This window comes from Tiliqua scincoides, chromosome 4 (genome assembly GCF_035046505.1).
Source record: "Tiliqua scincoides isolate rTilSci1 chromosome 4, rTilSci1.hap2, whole genome shotgun sequence".
Taxonomy (NCBI): Eukaryota; Metazoa; Chordata; class Lepidosauria; order Squamata; family Scincidae; genus Tiliqua; species Tiliqua scincoides.
In genome coordinates, this window is record NC_089824.1 from 140,368,318 (window position 1) to 140,384,241 (window position 15,924).

Consider the following 15,924-nt stretch of genomic DNA (forward strand, 5'->3'; position numbering starts at 1 on the left):
AGGTGGTCTGAGACCTGGGGAGGCTGCGCATGACCTCCCTGGGCCTCAGAAGCTCCCCCCAAAACCAAAAGTTTGTTTCTAAGGCCTACTTGGGGCCTTCTGAGGCCTTGTGAAGTGCAGAGATGCAGCACTTCTCTGGAGAAAAGGCTGTGAGGATGAGCAGTGGATGGCAGCGCCCTTCAGGTGTCCCCCCCAGGGGATGTTTGCAACCCTGCCCCTCCCATCAGGTATGCTGGTGGGTCTGATTCAGTACAAGACAGCTTCATATATTACATTACATTACACTCTATTCTGCAGAAAGTGATCTGGAGCCTAGAACTGTATTTTCAACCCAACACCACTATGAGTGGTCGTACTCTTCAGGAACGTGGCTATCCCCCAGCAGTATGGACTTTGTATTTAGCTGCTTACCCAGTATGAAAATGTTTGCATTCTCACCCAGCATGTCACTGTTGGAAACTCTCCTGTACTTGTACTTCTCCTATTCGCATTCCCAAGTATCACTGCCTGAGGCTCCAATTACAGATTGCTGGAGGCTCTTTATGCCTGCTCTGCATTTGTCCTAAAGAAACTTCCTCTGCATTAGGTAAGCAAGTATGTTAATAAACTATCCTGTTTCTTTAGGAAACAAACAGTGGATCTGGTTGTACTTATAGAATGACATGGCCATTTAAACCAGCAAATGCAAACACCTCTGAGCACTCAAGGGCAAAGACATACTTGGTACCAGCCTGCTGGGGGCTGCTTCAGCCAGCTCCCTTTTCCCCTGCTCCCAGGATCCCTTTAAACATACATTTTTTGGGAAGGTAGATGCAGTGGTGGAGATGGCTGCAGACACTCCTGGCTTAGAAAAACTTCTCTTGCCAGCACCTAAATGGAGACTATACATTCTCTTCAGTGGGAACGGTCTGGAGGGTGCAATTTTCCCCTTGGGCATTCTTGCCTATAGTTAGGAAAGAGACGTTATGCCTGCACCTGGAGTGCCCACCTTTGCTGAGCTGTTTTTGTTTTGTTTTGGTGTCTCTGTTTGAAGAAACAGGACCTTGAACAAAGGCATAGATCTAAACACTATGAGATAGAAAATGGCCAAGACTTTTTAATACATATAAGTCAACTCCTTTGATTTGGAGTGCAATCTAAACTGCTCCTTGAGCTGCTGCAGCCGTCCCTAAGCAGGTTCACAGTGTCGCAAATGCGTTGTAAAATGTGCTTGCAACTACTTGTGAGCCAGCTGGGCTGGCACAAAGGCCTGCACTGGCCCAGCAGCACTGCCAGCACAGGTAATTGCGCCAGATGGCATGGTGGGTGGGAGAAGGTAATGGGAGGGCTTTTTGAAAGTGGGGAGGGGGCATTTCTGGGGGAAGGAACAGAGGGACGATTGGGAGGAGGTGGGATTGGCGGACACCTCCTTCACTGTATCCATACACCCTTCCCGAGCTGTGGAGACCTACACAGGACTTCATGGATGTGCACTAGTTAAACAGCTACCATGGATCCAAGAAGCCCCACAGGGTGACTGGGGCTTGACATGGGGTAAGGGACATGACATGGGGCTTGACATGGGGTAAGGGAAACATATCCCGAAGGAGACTTCCAGTCATCTTCTGAGCTTCATTGGATGCGGCATAGGCCATGTGGCCTTTCTGCATCAGCACAGTTTGGGATTGGGTTGCCTGTCCCACTCCCACCCTCATTAAGTTTAATTTCCATTCACTATCCTGGATTCAAGTATAAAGGCAAGCCTTTGCTAAGCCACTCAGAGACCAATAAGAACAACAGTGAAATATATTTGTAAATGATTTCCTTTCAAGCTCATTATTCTGCCCTGGGTATTGGTAGAAATGATGCACATATTGTTACCATATGGATAGGTAAAAATATTCCATTCCTTGATCATTAGGCTCTCTCTCTCTCTCTCTCTCTCTCTCTCTCTCTCTCTCTCTCTCTCTCTCTGTGTGTGTGTGTGTGTGTGTGTGTTTTGGGGGGGGGCTACAGTAGCTTTTAGAAAAGTTACTATTTTTTTGCAGAAACAGACAGCCACTTTAATTCTAATTGTCGTCAGTGCTTTTTCTGAAAAGTTCTGTATATGGCTTTTAATTTTTTGGATGTCTTTGTTTTAAAAAAAGAAACAAAACTGAAATAGACCCTCTGGTAGAAATCTTGGCATTCTAACATCAAGGTTTCAGTCTTTTTCCTTTCAGTCATGGAACGTGCGATCAACAACATGAAGTCATTTCTGACTCCTTCTGTCTCCTGAGTTTTTTTTAGAGCACTTTGAAAACGCAAAGACCATGACCCTGAAAATTTTCCCTGTTGTCCCTCCCCGAGAGGGTGAGAGAATAAAGTGTTGTTGTTTGTCATTCAATCTTTCTGTGCACATTTCAGGTCTCCGCTACTGCCAGGATCTATCGAGATGCACAAGGTTGCAAATAGTTGTGATATGGAAGAGTATCCCAGAAAGATCTCTTTTACAAGCTCTGTTAAAGTGGATGGGAGAATTTTATCTCATCAGAACTAAGCTCTTGTCCAGCTCCACTTCATTTGAATGGGGACAATGCCACAGTACTTCCTGATGGACTGTACTCATATTCTTTAAACTCCCAAGCAACATAACTTCCCTCGCAGGGCAAATAGCAGCAATGCCCCCCAAGCCCTACTCAAGATTCTTCTGGCACCTACTCAAGATAACACTTCCAGTTGACTCTATATTGCAGGGCTTTTCAGACTGGGGCGTCACGACGCCCCACCCTAATGGCCCTGGCCTCTTTCCCCTAAAGGGGCGGGGGCAGCCAGGAGGCAGGGAAGAGACAGTGGCGCAAATCCCGCCACTCAGGGGGGCTGCAGGGCCTTGGCTGCACTTACCCAAGCCTGCTGTAGCCTCCTGGGGGTGTGGCGAGCCGTGTGTGACCTTCTGCGGGGCTCCCCGAAGCTTTGAAAGTGAAAGTGGAGCAATCGCACCCCACCTCCGCTCAAGCAGAAGTGGAACGCAATCGCTCCGCTTTCACTTCTGAAGCTGCAGGGAGCCCCACAGAAGCTCGCGCAGGGCTCCCCACACCCCCAGGAGGCTGCAGGAAGCTCAGGTAAGTACAGCCAAGCCCCTGCAACCCCCCTGAGCAACATGATCCTGGGGATCGTGCCGCTGCCTTCCCCCGCCCCTGCTGCCTCCCCCCACAAGAACTTAGAGCAGCTCAAACTCTCCCTGAGAGTTTGAAAACCGCTACTACATAGGAACCAGTTGCCATATTAAAAAGAAAAGGTACAACTCTAAAGAAAAGATTCTCTTCTCCCTTGCAACAATGTTGCAACAGGGCTTGTTCCTAGTTTGAAGGATAGAGTTGGTGTAGGAAGGTAGGCCTGACCTAGTAGACTTTTTATGTTCACATTTTCCCTCCCTCCCAACAAAGAAATTATGTTCAAATCTGAGTCCCTTCCCACTAAGGAGTTCTAAGTGTCAGACATGTTATTCTCTCAAACCCCTTTTATCCTCACAAAAATCCTGTGGTTAAGCTGTGAGAAGTGACTGACCTACATGATCTAGCTTCATCTGAAGTGTTTAATATGAATAATTTCTTAATAGATAAAAGCACATGAATATTCTTAAAGTACACATTTGTGAAGTTGTGTCCTATACTTTCCAACCCTCTAGGGTTGACTTGAATGTCTCGAGGAACTAGCATTAATGTCCCGGAGCAATCTTAGATATCTTAATAGTTTGGCATTGTGTAAAAATGTTTGGGGAATCAGAAGAGCCTTCTCCATTGATAACTTGGAGTGGGGTGCCACCAATATGCAGATGACACCCAGCTCTATCTCTCTCTGCCATCCAGCTCCAAGGAAGCAGTGGAAGTCCTGGGTTGCTGTCTGGATGCCACTAGGGACTGGATGAAAGCCAATAAACTGAAACTAAATCTTGAAAAGAGAGAGGTTCTCTTGGTCAAGAAATCCTCGATGCAGGCACTGAATCATCTGCCCTCTCCGAATGGAGTTGCACTCCCCTAAAAAGAATAGGTGCACAGCTTGGGAGTTCTTCTGGACTCTCAGCTCTCTCTGGAGAACCAGGTAGAACCAGGTGACAGCAGTCGCTATAAGTGCATTCACCCAGCTTCGGCTGTTGCACCAACTGAGCCGTTTGGACCTGGCTATGATGACCAATGCTTTAGTAACATCAAGACAATCAAGACATCAAGACAACACGCAATGTGCTCTATGTGTGGCTACCCTCTAAAACAGTGTTTCTCAAACTGTGGGTCGGGACCCACTAGGTGGGTCGCAAGCCAATTTCCAGTGGGTCCCCATTCATTTCAATATTTTATTTTTAATATATTAGACTTGATGCTACCATGGTATGTGACTGCATTTAGGAAAATGTTACACACCTGTACTTTTAATGAGCTACTCTGTATATTCTTTTAACAATGATAGTAAATGGAACTTACTCCTGGGTAAGTGTGGGTAGGATTGCAGCCTAGGATTGTTAAAAATTTTCCTGCTTGATGATGTCACCTCTGGTCATGACATCATTTCCTGTGGGTTGTGACAGATTCTCATGCTAAAAAGTGGGTCCTGGTGCTAAATGTGGGAGAACCACTGCTCTAAAACAATTTGGAAACTGCGATTAGTGCAGAATGTGGCAGCTTGAGTAGTTACAGGGCCAGACATTATGACTTGGCTGGACCACTGCTTCAACAGCTACACTAGCTGCCCATTTGCTTCTGGTTCCAGTTCTAGGTGCTAGTTCTAACTTTTAAGGCCCTCCATGATCTGGGTACAGGCTACCTGATAAACCCCCTCCTTCCATACATTCCAGTCTGCCCTCTTAGGTCTTCTGAGGGGGCTCTTTTACATGTGCCTCCTTTGTCCCAAGTGAGAGAGGTGGCAGATCAGGGGCAAGCCTTCTCTGTAGTGGCGCCACAAGTATGGAATTCCCTCCCAGGGGAATTAAGAACTACTCCCTCTCTCATAGCTTTTTGGTGAGGGCTCAGAACATACCTGTTTTGTATGGCATTTGGCTGCTGATGGATATTTGCCCTCTATGCCTCTAAGGGCACAATCCTAACCAGGTCTACTCAGAAGAAAGTCCTATTTTGTTCATTGGGGCTTAGTTTCAGGAAAGGGTGTTTAGGATTGCAGTCCAATAGTACTACTGTAAATTGACTGCCTCCCTGGACTTTGTGAGGTGTTTTTTTAAAAAAAACTGTTTTTGCTACATTCCACTATATAATGTGGAATGTGGAAGTTAATGTTTTTCATGCCTTATTTGATGTTTTAACCTGCTACTAAACTTTGTACTTGTTCATAAGCTGTGGTAGCTGTCTTGGGCATTTGCTTTGGCATGGGAAAGGTAGGATATAAATTTCTTAAATAAATAAAATAAACTTCTGACAGCCCAATCCTATCCACACTTTCCTGGGAGTAAGCCCCATTGACTGTGGTGGGACTTACTTCTGAGTAGGCATGCATAGGATTGGGCTCTGTGTTGGCTACCCTATTCTGACTAAAATCACATAAATCCAGACCACTGGAACATAGCACAAGAGGGTTTTTTTTTTGTTTTTTTGTTTGCAAGCGCCCAACTTAACATTTAAATGGGGCCTGAAACTGGCTCCAGGAAAGCAAAATTTTAAAATTCCATCTAGAGTAGGGGTGCTCACACTTTTTCGGCTCGAGAGCTACTTTGAAACCCAGCAAGGCCCGGAGATTTACCAGAGTTTTTTTTTTACAATGTTCGCGCCATCATAACATATAACATTTATGTGTACAATGTATGTTGGTGTACCTTGAGCCCCACTGAGTATAACAGGACTTACTCCTGAGTAGACATGCCTAGGATTAGGCTGTGAGGCTGCAATCCTAGCCACACTTACCTGGGAGTAAGCCCCATTGAGTACAATGGGCCTTACTCCCGGCGTTTCCTCCCAGAGGCACCTGAAGGGGGGGGTCGGCACTCTGTGATCTACTCATTTTGCCTCGTGATCTACCGGTAGATCCACCTATTGAGCACCCCTGATCTAGAGGTTTCACCTTGGCACCATGTGCTAAGGTGGCGCCGTTTACCCAGTCAATCTGTGGATTTTTCAAGACACCTGTTATGGTTGCAGTTATTCCTCCAGTGGATGCATCTTTTAATTTTAGAAATATTTGAAAAGAATTGATTAAATCTAAAATCATACTGATGGGGGAAAGAAGTTAATAGAAACGTTAATACAGACAAGTCTAATAGGATTTGAACTCACAACCTCTCAGATGTGAATTAGACACTTACCCAATAGCGTATGCAATCTTTCATTAGTGTCCTTGGGAATTTACAGGTGTTAAATTAGGCTCCACTATTGTTCATCAGATGCAATAAAAACATAATGAGAAGTACAAGGAAATAAATTAATTCTGGTAAAAAAATCTAATAAAAGGGCAGTGAGGTTCAAACAAAGCCTGTTCCCTAGATTCTGCCAAGATATATGAAATGTCACTAATATTAGTTTTAATACTACATGTTATGCTTTGCTTGATGAAATATTTTTATTAGATGAAGACTTTTTTTACTTTGTAATTTCTTTTATGTTGCAAAGAGATCACATTTTAAAAAAATATTATAGTAGACACGCAGTTACATAAGACACAATAGTTCTCAAAGGCATCTAGATTCTGAAAGATCAGGGTATTGTGTATTTGTTTTAAACCATCCGTTATTATGAGGGAAGAACAAAGTAAGTTTACAATGAAATGAAAAGGTGAAGTGAAAAGTCAGTTATTAAAACATTCAACCAGATGCACGCTTTATTCCCTCCTCCTCCCTCTCCCTCCCCCCCATATGCAGCTGAGAATGCAAAGGCGACTTGTTTTGTTTTGTTTTGTTACATTACTTGTTTTGTTACATTACTCCTGCTATTAACTGGGAGAATTGCTTTCTGGAGCTTGTCTTAGGCCTATGCTGCTGTGGTGAACTTTCTAGATGGAGTAACAAATACTGGGTTCCTAGAGCTAGTTTTGGAATATATGAAGATGCTTTATCTTGATTCAGGATACTGGTCCACATGGATCCGTGTTGCCTACATAACTGGTAACAGCTCTCTAGGGTTTCCAGCCCTGCCTAGATTTGTCAGAGATTGAAGCTGGAAGCTTCTGCATGCAAAGTTTTTGGTCACTAAGCTGGAGCCAAATTTAGGCCCAGATCAGATAAGATGGTGGGCAGGTGAGAAAAACTTTCTTGGGCTGAGTCCTACAAATCCTACAAGTACAGTATCCCTGTAGCCCAGGGATGCACGAACTTTCAGGATAGACTCAGGCAACAAGAGCACCATAGGGAGCGTGGTTGGCCAATCAAGATCCCACCGCTCTGGTGGATCCACAGAACAGCTGGAGGGGATAAAGAACTTAGGGGGCAACCTATTTCTATGGACAAAATTTGGGCAGGGAGAAGGAGGAAGAACAAGAGGGATAGTGCAACCTTTACCACCAATCAATGAGCTGTGTGACAATATTATAAGTAAGAGGGAAACTCCTATAACACAAGGAGAGAGGGAATGACTTATAACACCAATAAGAGGGAAAAGTCATTTCCTCTGTCCTTGGATGGTTGAGATGAAACTCTTCAATCTTAGAGAATCTGTCCTCGGGAGCCCTCAGATGGCTGAGAGGGATCACCTAAGACTACATGCTGATGTAAATAATGAGGTGTCTTGTCCTTTAAATCTCTTCTCACAGACAACATGAAAAACCATGCAACTTTCCACTTGTTGTGTCATGACAGTGCTCAAAAAGTTTCAAATTTTGGAGCATTTCAGATGTTAGAATTTTAGATAAGGGTTACTCAACCATAATACATTTTTGTAGATCAGAACAATTGTCATTTCCAGCTAGCAAGATGTATAAAGAGAAAAAAAGAGATTGAATTCTGGAATTATTTTCAAGCAAACAGTCCTGAAGACAGGAGGTTCTGTTAAAACCTGTAGGAAGGATGGGCAAGTCTCCCCTGTCTTGATTTGGGTTGGCATGGCAATTATGAGCCTGATCGGAAAATGCTCAAAAGAATAACTTTATTCTGAGAGTTTGATATTGTAACTTCTTAAACAAACTTCCTTTCTGAAACATATGCACATTTTCACAATGCTGTTAGTTTTTTGTGTGGGAAAAACATGGTCCTAGATGGGAGAACATTGGAAACACCTATGTGAGTCACTCTGAGCTTTCTTAAAGGAATGGTGAGATGTATACATGGATAAACAAATCGGTTTATGTGTTTTCCTATTCAGCCATCCAATGGAAATTTAGAGTCCCTCAATGGTCTTTGCTCAAATTTCCAACGGATGTTTGAATAGGAAATATCGCAGACGGATTTATTTCACTGACATATATTGCGGTCCAGAGAACGTTCTCCATGGGCAGAAACAGATTTGTAAGCATGAAGCAATGGTTGGCAACCTTCAGTCTTGAAAGACTATGGTATAAGCCTACAGCACCTAGTATTCCCAGGCGGTCTCCCATCCAAGTACTAACCAGGCCTGGCCCTGCTTAACTTCCAAGATCAGATGAGATCAGGTATGTGCAAGGTAACAGTTGCTGCTAAGCATGAAGCAAGCCTTCCACAAATGGAAAATCATTGGTGTGTGGGCTAGAACTTCAGAGATACATGGGAAAATCAGCCTAGATCTAGCTTCCTGTTAAAGAACTATTTTCAGGATTGTAGTGTGACATTTCTAAAATTAAAAGTACTGTAAGGCAGGAGAGCCCAATCCTATCCAGCTTTCCAGCACTGATGCAGCCATGCCAATGGGGCGTGCGCTGCATCTTGTGGTAGGGGGACATTCATGGAGGGCTTCTCAAGGTAAGGGAGTATTTGTTCCCTTATGTTGAGCTGCACTGTAGCTGCTTTGATGCTGGAAATTTGGACAGGATCCAAATTTGGGTTCTCAGTTGTATCATCTGTTTCAGCTGCAATTATAACTTCCGAATTTGCCCAAGAAAATACTTGTGTAGTATATCTAAGGGGAAACACTTCACTTTATTTAGTATCATCCAAAGATGATTAAAGTTGCCAGTTAAAACAAAGTTGCCTTTTACTGAGCCAGTCCACTGGTCCATCTAGCTTTGTATTGTCAACATTGTCTGGCAGCAGTTCTTCAGAGTTTCAACCAAGAATTTTTTCTCTCTGAGATGTTAGGAATTGGAACTTGAGCCCTCCTTTTGCACACAAAGCTGGTGCACTACCATTGAGCTATGGGTTGGCATCATAGTTACTCCCCTTCTCTTCCTGCTGTATTTTTGTCTTATGTAAAGAAAAATGTATTTTTGTATTTACGTATGTATTTTTTTCTTATTTTCTGCTATATATATTTTCTTATGTAAAATTGGAGAGCCATTTCATTGGTATTTATTTTATCTGCAGTGTGCACAATGTAATTTTCCTGGGAGGGAGGGAGGGGGAGAGAGAGACTTTTGTGCCCTACCAGGTTTGTATCTTGTAATAGAAATGATGAAAACAGCTGCAGGTGACCTTGTGACTTGTGCTGGCAGACTAATAATAATTTCTTTACACCCAGAGTAGCAATCCTCCACTTGCCGAACTCCAAAAGATCGTCAGCAGCCTTGGCTCCATTTCTGCCCCGCTTCCCAATCTGCTCCTTGACCTGCCTTAGTTGCAGCCCTGGGGATTATGTCATCCCCCCCTTTTTTAACCAGCAATCTTTCTAAAAATACTCTGTTAGTGGAGCAGTGGCCTTTCAAAGTGACCTATAATATTTAACAACTTTAAGGCCAAATCTTTGGAGCTACATCAGTGCAACCCCATTGACTTGGGCCCTGGCAGTAGTTAACAGAGTGCTGCAAGGAGCAATTCATACAGCACCTCATCTTCCGTGGATCATATTTTGCTGAACTTTCTAATTGAGCTTGGCGTTTCGCTCATATATTGGCGTTCCGCTCATACATTTTCCACCAGGCTAATGTATTCAGTGCATGTAGAATGACTATCTCACCAGCTCTTAAAGAATAGTTCACCTCTTTCTTTTGAACCCAAAGCTATTATCCTTGTTCAGAATCTTCGTGTTTTAGTTCTCATCAGATTTTTGTTTCTTTGCCTGTGTGTTCATTGTGCAGTAATCCTCTCAATTCTTTTTAAAGTGTCCATTTGCTTTTTATCACAAATACAGTTTGTCCTTCACATTATGTGGGAAACAATTTTTTTGAATACCTTGCTTCATTTCTTCCATCCTGTTGCCTCTTTGTCTCCATCTCAGAGTTTCACCCATTAGTGTCTCTAGCCTTGCTGACTTTGCTGTGTGCACTGAGAAGGCTTCCCATTTCAGAGATGCTCCTTTCTTCTAGCTAGAGGGGTATGACATGATCTAGATCAGTGTTTCTCAAATTGTGGGTCAGGACCCACCAGGTAGGTCACGAGCCAATTTCAGGTGGGTCCCCATTCATTTCAATATTTTATTTTCAATATGTTAGACTTGATACTACCATGGAATGAAATTGCATTTGGGGAAATGTTACAGATCTGTATGTTTAATAGGCTACTATGTGTCTGTTTTTAACAATGATAGTCAATTGACCTTACTCTTGGGTAAGTGTGCATAGGATTGTGCATGGCATGTGACTATATTTGGGGAAAGATCTGTACTTTGAACAAGATACTATGTATATTCTTTTAACAATGATAGTATATGGGACTTACTCCTGGGTAAGTGTGGGTAGGATTGCAGCCTAGGATTGTCAAAAATTTCCCTGCTTGATGATGTCACTTCTGGCTGTGACATCACATCCGGTGGGTACTGACAGATTGTCATTCTAAAAAGCAATTTTTAGAGAACCAAATTGCTCTAAAAAGCAAAAGGTTTGAGAACCACTGATCTGAACTGTGTCACTGTAATAGGAAACATTAACTTTTAAGTTGCTGCTCCACCTTTGTCCACAAATGACACAGGCTAAAATCTTATCCACACTTTCCTGGGAGTAAGCCCCATTGATGATAACAGGTCTTACTTCTGAGTAGATATACAGTACATAGAATTGGGTTGAGTTTGTTACCTTTCTAGATTGTTCTATATAGTAAAGTTGTACACTGCTCAGTAGCCATCTTGTGGCACAGCCTCCTTCCTGAATAATCAGACAGTCCAGGAGTTGGGAAGGTGCAGGTATAGACGGGAAAAACCACAGAAGTAATTTCCAACAGAATAGCGGCATGTTTGGCCTGGACCACTGTCCCCTTTTTGTCTCAGTCAGGCATAGCAAGAGGGTATACTTGCACCTGCTTCTCCCTCTTCTCCTCTGGGTTTCCCAGGGCCTCTGTCATTCTCTGAAGACTTCTGCAAAGCCCACCACCCTCCTCCCACTCACTACAGATACAGACCGCCCTTAAATCTCTCCTGGCTGCTATCTTGTGTGCTCTAGGCCCCGCCCCATATCAGTTGTCTCTGGTGCTTTAACAATAGGGAAGCTACCCTGTGAGAGGCAGAGGTTCCTTGCCAAGACTTTAGCTCCTGATCACCCCTCCTTTCTTGGGAGGATTTTTGCCCAGCACATGGGGTAAGTAGTGATGCCTTCACAGGCTGTGGTCCTGGTGCCTTCCTTGTCTTGGTGGCTCCAAATGGCAAAGTCTGGATGTGCTGCTTACAGCAAGCATTCATGATAACTTACTTTGCTAGTCTTTTATCAATTCTTCTCTAATCCTTCCTTTGCGTGTGTACAGGTGTTGTGAGTATTTAAAGCAGGTCATTTACATTTTTCTTGTAAACCTGATAACAATCTTGCAAGATGAGTCTGTTATTCCTGCAAGGCAGACGGGGAACTGAGACTGAAAGGGACTGGCTTACCTGCTGGTTCCACTTAGGGAGTTCATGGCAGAGGTGAAATTCAAGCCTAGGACTTCCTGAAATGTTGACACAGTGCTGCGCCAGCTCTTCTTTGTGATGTCTAACTTGGGGCCACTTAGGCTGCAACTTTATGCACACTTTCCTGGCCAGAAGTACCATTAAACACAGTGGGACTTATTTCCAAATAAATATGCATCCTCTTGCATTGTTAGTATAATTTTCTGAATGATTTTCAGTCTCCACCGAGAAATGTGTGTCCATTATAGAATACAAAGCAAAGCGTGAGTGGTTTTGCTATTCACTGGGTGGATCAAGCAGCCAAGAGCAGCCGCTTCCCAATCCATTATAAACACTTAGTACTTACAGTACTTTCAAGTGTTCAGAATGCTTCATGTGAATTATTTTGATGTGATCCTTAGAGCAGCTCTGTTACCCTGCAACTGTTACCCTGCACATGCCCCAATCTTGTCTGATCTCGGAAGCTAAGCAGGGTCAGGCCTGGCTAGTACTTGGATGGGAGACTGCCTGGAAATACTGGGTGCTGTAGGCTTATACCATAGTCTTTCGAGACTGAAGGTTGCCAACCATTTGTATAGCAGCTCTGTCTGATAGTACTCTTATCCCCATATTGCAGATGGGGTGCTGAGGCTGAATTGCCTAAGGCCCAATCCTTTGGTACCTAGCACTGGCGGTACACTCATACCGCTGGGTGCTGGGTGTAATGATAGCACCATAAAGCATTTTCCTGCTGGCAGTATGCATGTACCGCTGGTGCTGAGGCAGCACCCAGTACTGGAGCGGCCAGGGGTAAGTATTGCTGGCGGTCAGTGGCTAGGTTTTTGTTATGCTATATACCCCAGGCCTGTAGAGAATTTACAGGCTGGATAGAGCAAGGCCATGATGTGTTGGCCTGCATACAGTGTAGCATCATGGGAGTGGCTGATGCAATACCTGGTCACCCGATGTGTCACCAGATGGTGAGTCATAGGATCACCTGACTATAGCTTGCCTCTGATTGGCCAGTGCCAGTATATACTGCAGCCAGTGCAAGCTGTTTGTGGGAGATGATGTGTGGAGTGTCTGCGGGAAGTGTCAGTGAGGATCGTGATCGGAGTGTCGAGAAAGAGAGCTATCTGTGCTGTTTGCTTGCTAAAGCTGCCTTTGAACTGTAAATATTGCACATACTGCAAGTAAAGGACATCTGGTGGTGGAGCACTACCGTGTCTGTGCCTCGTTATTTCCCGGGAGTACATGCCTGACCTTGGGTCTCTGGAGCTGCGGTGTTGGCTGCGTACTGCAACAGTTTTTCAGGATGGAGGGAGGTGGGGAGGGGGTGGAACTGGGCCGAGGGATGGGAGGATCAATCCCAGGAGGGGGACAGAGATGGCAGCAGACTCTGCTTCCAAATTTTATGTTTCATCCCTGGCTGGGAAGCCCTACACAACCTTCCTTGGTTCTGTGCCCACTCAATAGCAGGCACAGCTCTAAGGAGATCCATTGGGGCCATAGCGCCATTACCTGAGGTGAGGGAACAAATACTTACTTCCCCCATGGAGTCTCCTGTGGCTGCATTCAATACAGCGGCGGCCATTTTGGCACCACTGTTCCTCTGCCCAGTGGAGCAGCATAGCATTGGGCTGTAAGGCAGACTAGTGAGTTCACAGTAGAGGCCATGTTTGAGCCAGAGACTTCTGGATGGATGGCTCAGACCTGCAAACCATTACACTGTATGCCACACCAGAAGATGGCATATTCCAGAGGAGATGTGGTGGGTGCGAAAGGAAAAGAAAACTTTTGAGAAATACAAGTTTTCCCTCAACGTAAGGAGGTTAATAAAATAGTTTGACACACCACACTTTTTGATGGATGGCTACCTGTAGTGCGGTACTCTTTTATTCTGTCAAATACACCGCTCCTTTTGCAAAGGCCAAGAAATTAAAGAATAGTTTTCTTCGCTCCCTTCTAGCCTGCCCAGGGTAATTATGTATTATTAATAATGCAGCACCACAAATGATATTAAATGAACTACATTTGTTAATGTAGATCTTATCTAACTGCTTTTTCTATCAGTGGACTGTTTCTCAACGGGGGGGTACTAATTAGCTGTAATATGTAGAAAGATGAGACAGAAATCCAATCAGATAAATGGCATCTATTTGCAGAAATCCAGGAAGGAGGGCAGAAAACGCATTCGGGATGGTATTGAGAGCATTGCTGCCTCTTTCACCTTTTGTTTTAATTCATGGTCACTCTAAAGCTGCTTCACAGGAGTTGTTTTTACCAGAACTTCTGAGACCTACAAAAGACTGCATTTGTCAAAGTTGTAGCGCACTGTTATCTTTTGCAGGCGTAAAAAATACGCGTAGCAATATAAAAGTCCCTCATCTTTTAAACAGAGCCAGAATGTATTAATGCGAATGTAACTGACCCCGTATAATTTCTTGGTTGCTACCATTAGAGATATTGAAGGAGAGTTCAGCAATGTTGTCTTACTGTATCACAACTCAAAAGGCTATGAGCACAACCCAAACCAACTTTCCAGCACCAAGGTAAGGACAATGCAGCTCTGAGGTAAGGGAACAAACATTCCCTCACCTTGATAAGGCCTCTTGGACTGTCACCCAACTGCAGGATACAGCATATGCCCCACTGGCACAGCTATGCCAGAGCTGGAAAGTTGGTTAGGATTTGGGCCAATGTTAGTTAAGCAGAGTCTTTCATTTACACACAGCCCACTCCTATCTAAATCCCCACATGGCGATGCACTGGTTCCAGTACGGCTTCCTCTGTATCCCACAAGGGACTTTTGACTCCTGGAGGTCTCCTTGGGGTAAGGGAACATATGATCCCTTGCCCCAGGAACTTCAGTGGGTCAACTCACACCTGGGCTAGCTATATCACTGGCACAAGTCCCCATTGATCCATGCAGACAGATTAGGCCTGGGAGTTTGGATACAGTACATGCCAATGCCACGGATTCTGCCCCCTTCCCAGTCCCAATTTAAGTTAAGGCTGAAAAATAATTATTGTATTCATTTTACTGAGTTACACTGCAAGCAAAAGAGCTAGATATTATTCAGCATGAAATGTATCTCCACTGTTTCCAAGGATCTGAACCAGTTAGCAAGCCACTTTTTTTTAAGGTTAGTGACTGAACTGGAACTGAATCACAAGGTTAAGGAAACACTGATAAGTCAGTTAGAGCAGGCTCTTCTCATGATTAAATGACCAGACATCATTCCATGATCTGACATGGCTGCCAGCAGGCAGGACATCTTTCCATGATTGCTCATCAGAGGACATATGACAACTTGAGTGCCTCTTTGTGAAACACACCATGAGAACAAGGCATTAAGGGCCCAGTCCTATCCAACTTTCCAGCATCAGAGCAGCTGTAGTACAGCTTGGAGGTAAGAGAACAAATGTTCTCTTGCCTTGAGGAGGCCTCATGGCTCTTGCCCCACCATGACTGCTACCCCACCACAGGATGCTGTGCATGCCCCATTGGCACAGCTGCATCGGCCCTGGAAAGTTGGATAGGATTGGGCCTTAGAGAGTTCAGGGACCCAGTGATCGATCACGTGTTTGGTTCCATCTAAGGATTTTTCCTTTCAGAAAACCCAGTAGAAAGAGCAAAGGTGGTCTTACCTCCTTCACGTATCCGTGTATGCCACAGGAATCTTTGTATGCCACATCAATGGTGTATAAACCTGAATGAATCAATCAGGGCTTTCAGTTCTAAACAATGGCTCTAAGTGCCTTTGACACACATGGGTTCAGTTTGAAACCAGACATGTGGATAGGAAAATACAAATTCTCAATGGGAAATGTCTGCCAGCTAGAACATAATGGTTCCATACTTAAAGGTGAACAAAATCTTTTGATTGCTGTCAGGAAAATGTAACTAGTTTAGCAATCCATGGGAAATTTGCATTTCCACAGTTCTTGTCACTATTCCTTGCAGGAAGAGAACAGAAGGAGTAACTTCTGAATCCAGCCAAGAAAACTTTTCCTATGTCTAATAAAACAAATTATTAAAAGTGTCATAACTATAAATATGTACATGTAAGGAACTTGCAATTTAAAATTGAGATTTTTTTTTTAAACTACTGGA

At 44.0% G+C, this 15,924-nt stretch overlaps 1 long non-coding RNA gene and 1 pseudogene across 1 annotated transcript in view; one reads left to right on the forward strand and one right to left on the reverse strand.

The window, feature by feature from the left end:
* Positions 1-15,924, forward strand: part of LOC136647856 (uncharacterized) — a 221,715-nt gene that overhangs the window by 149,587 nt on the left and 56,204 nt on the right. The window lies entirely within an intron of this gene.
* LOC136650757 (5S ribosomal RNA) lies at positions 8,445-8,565 on the reverse strand (annotated as a pseudogene).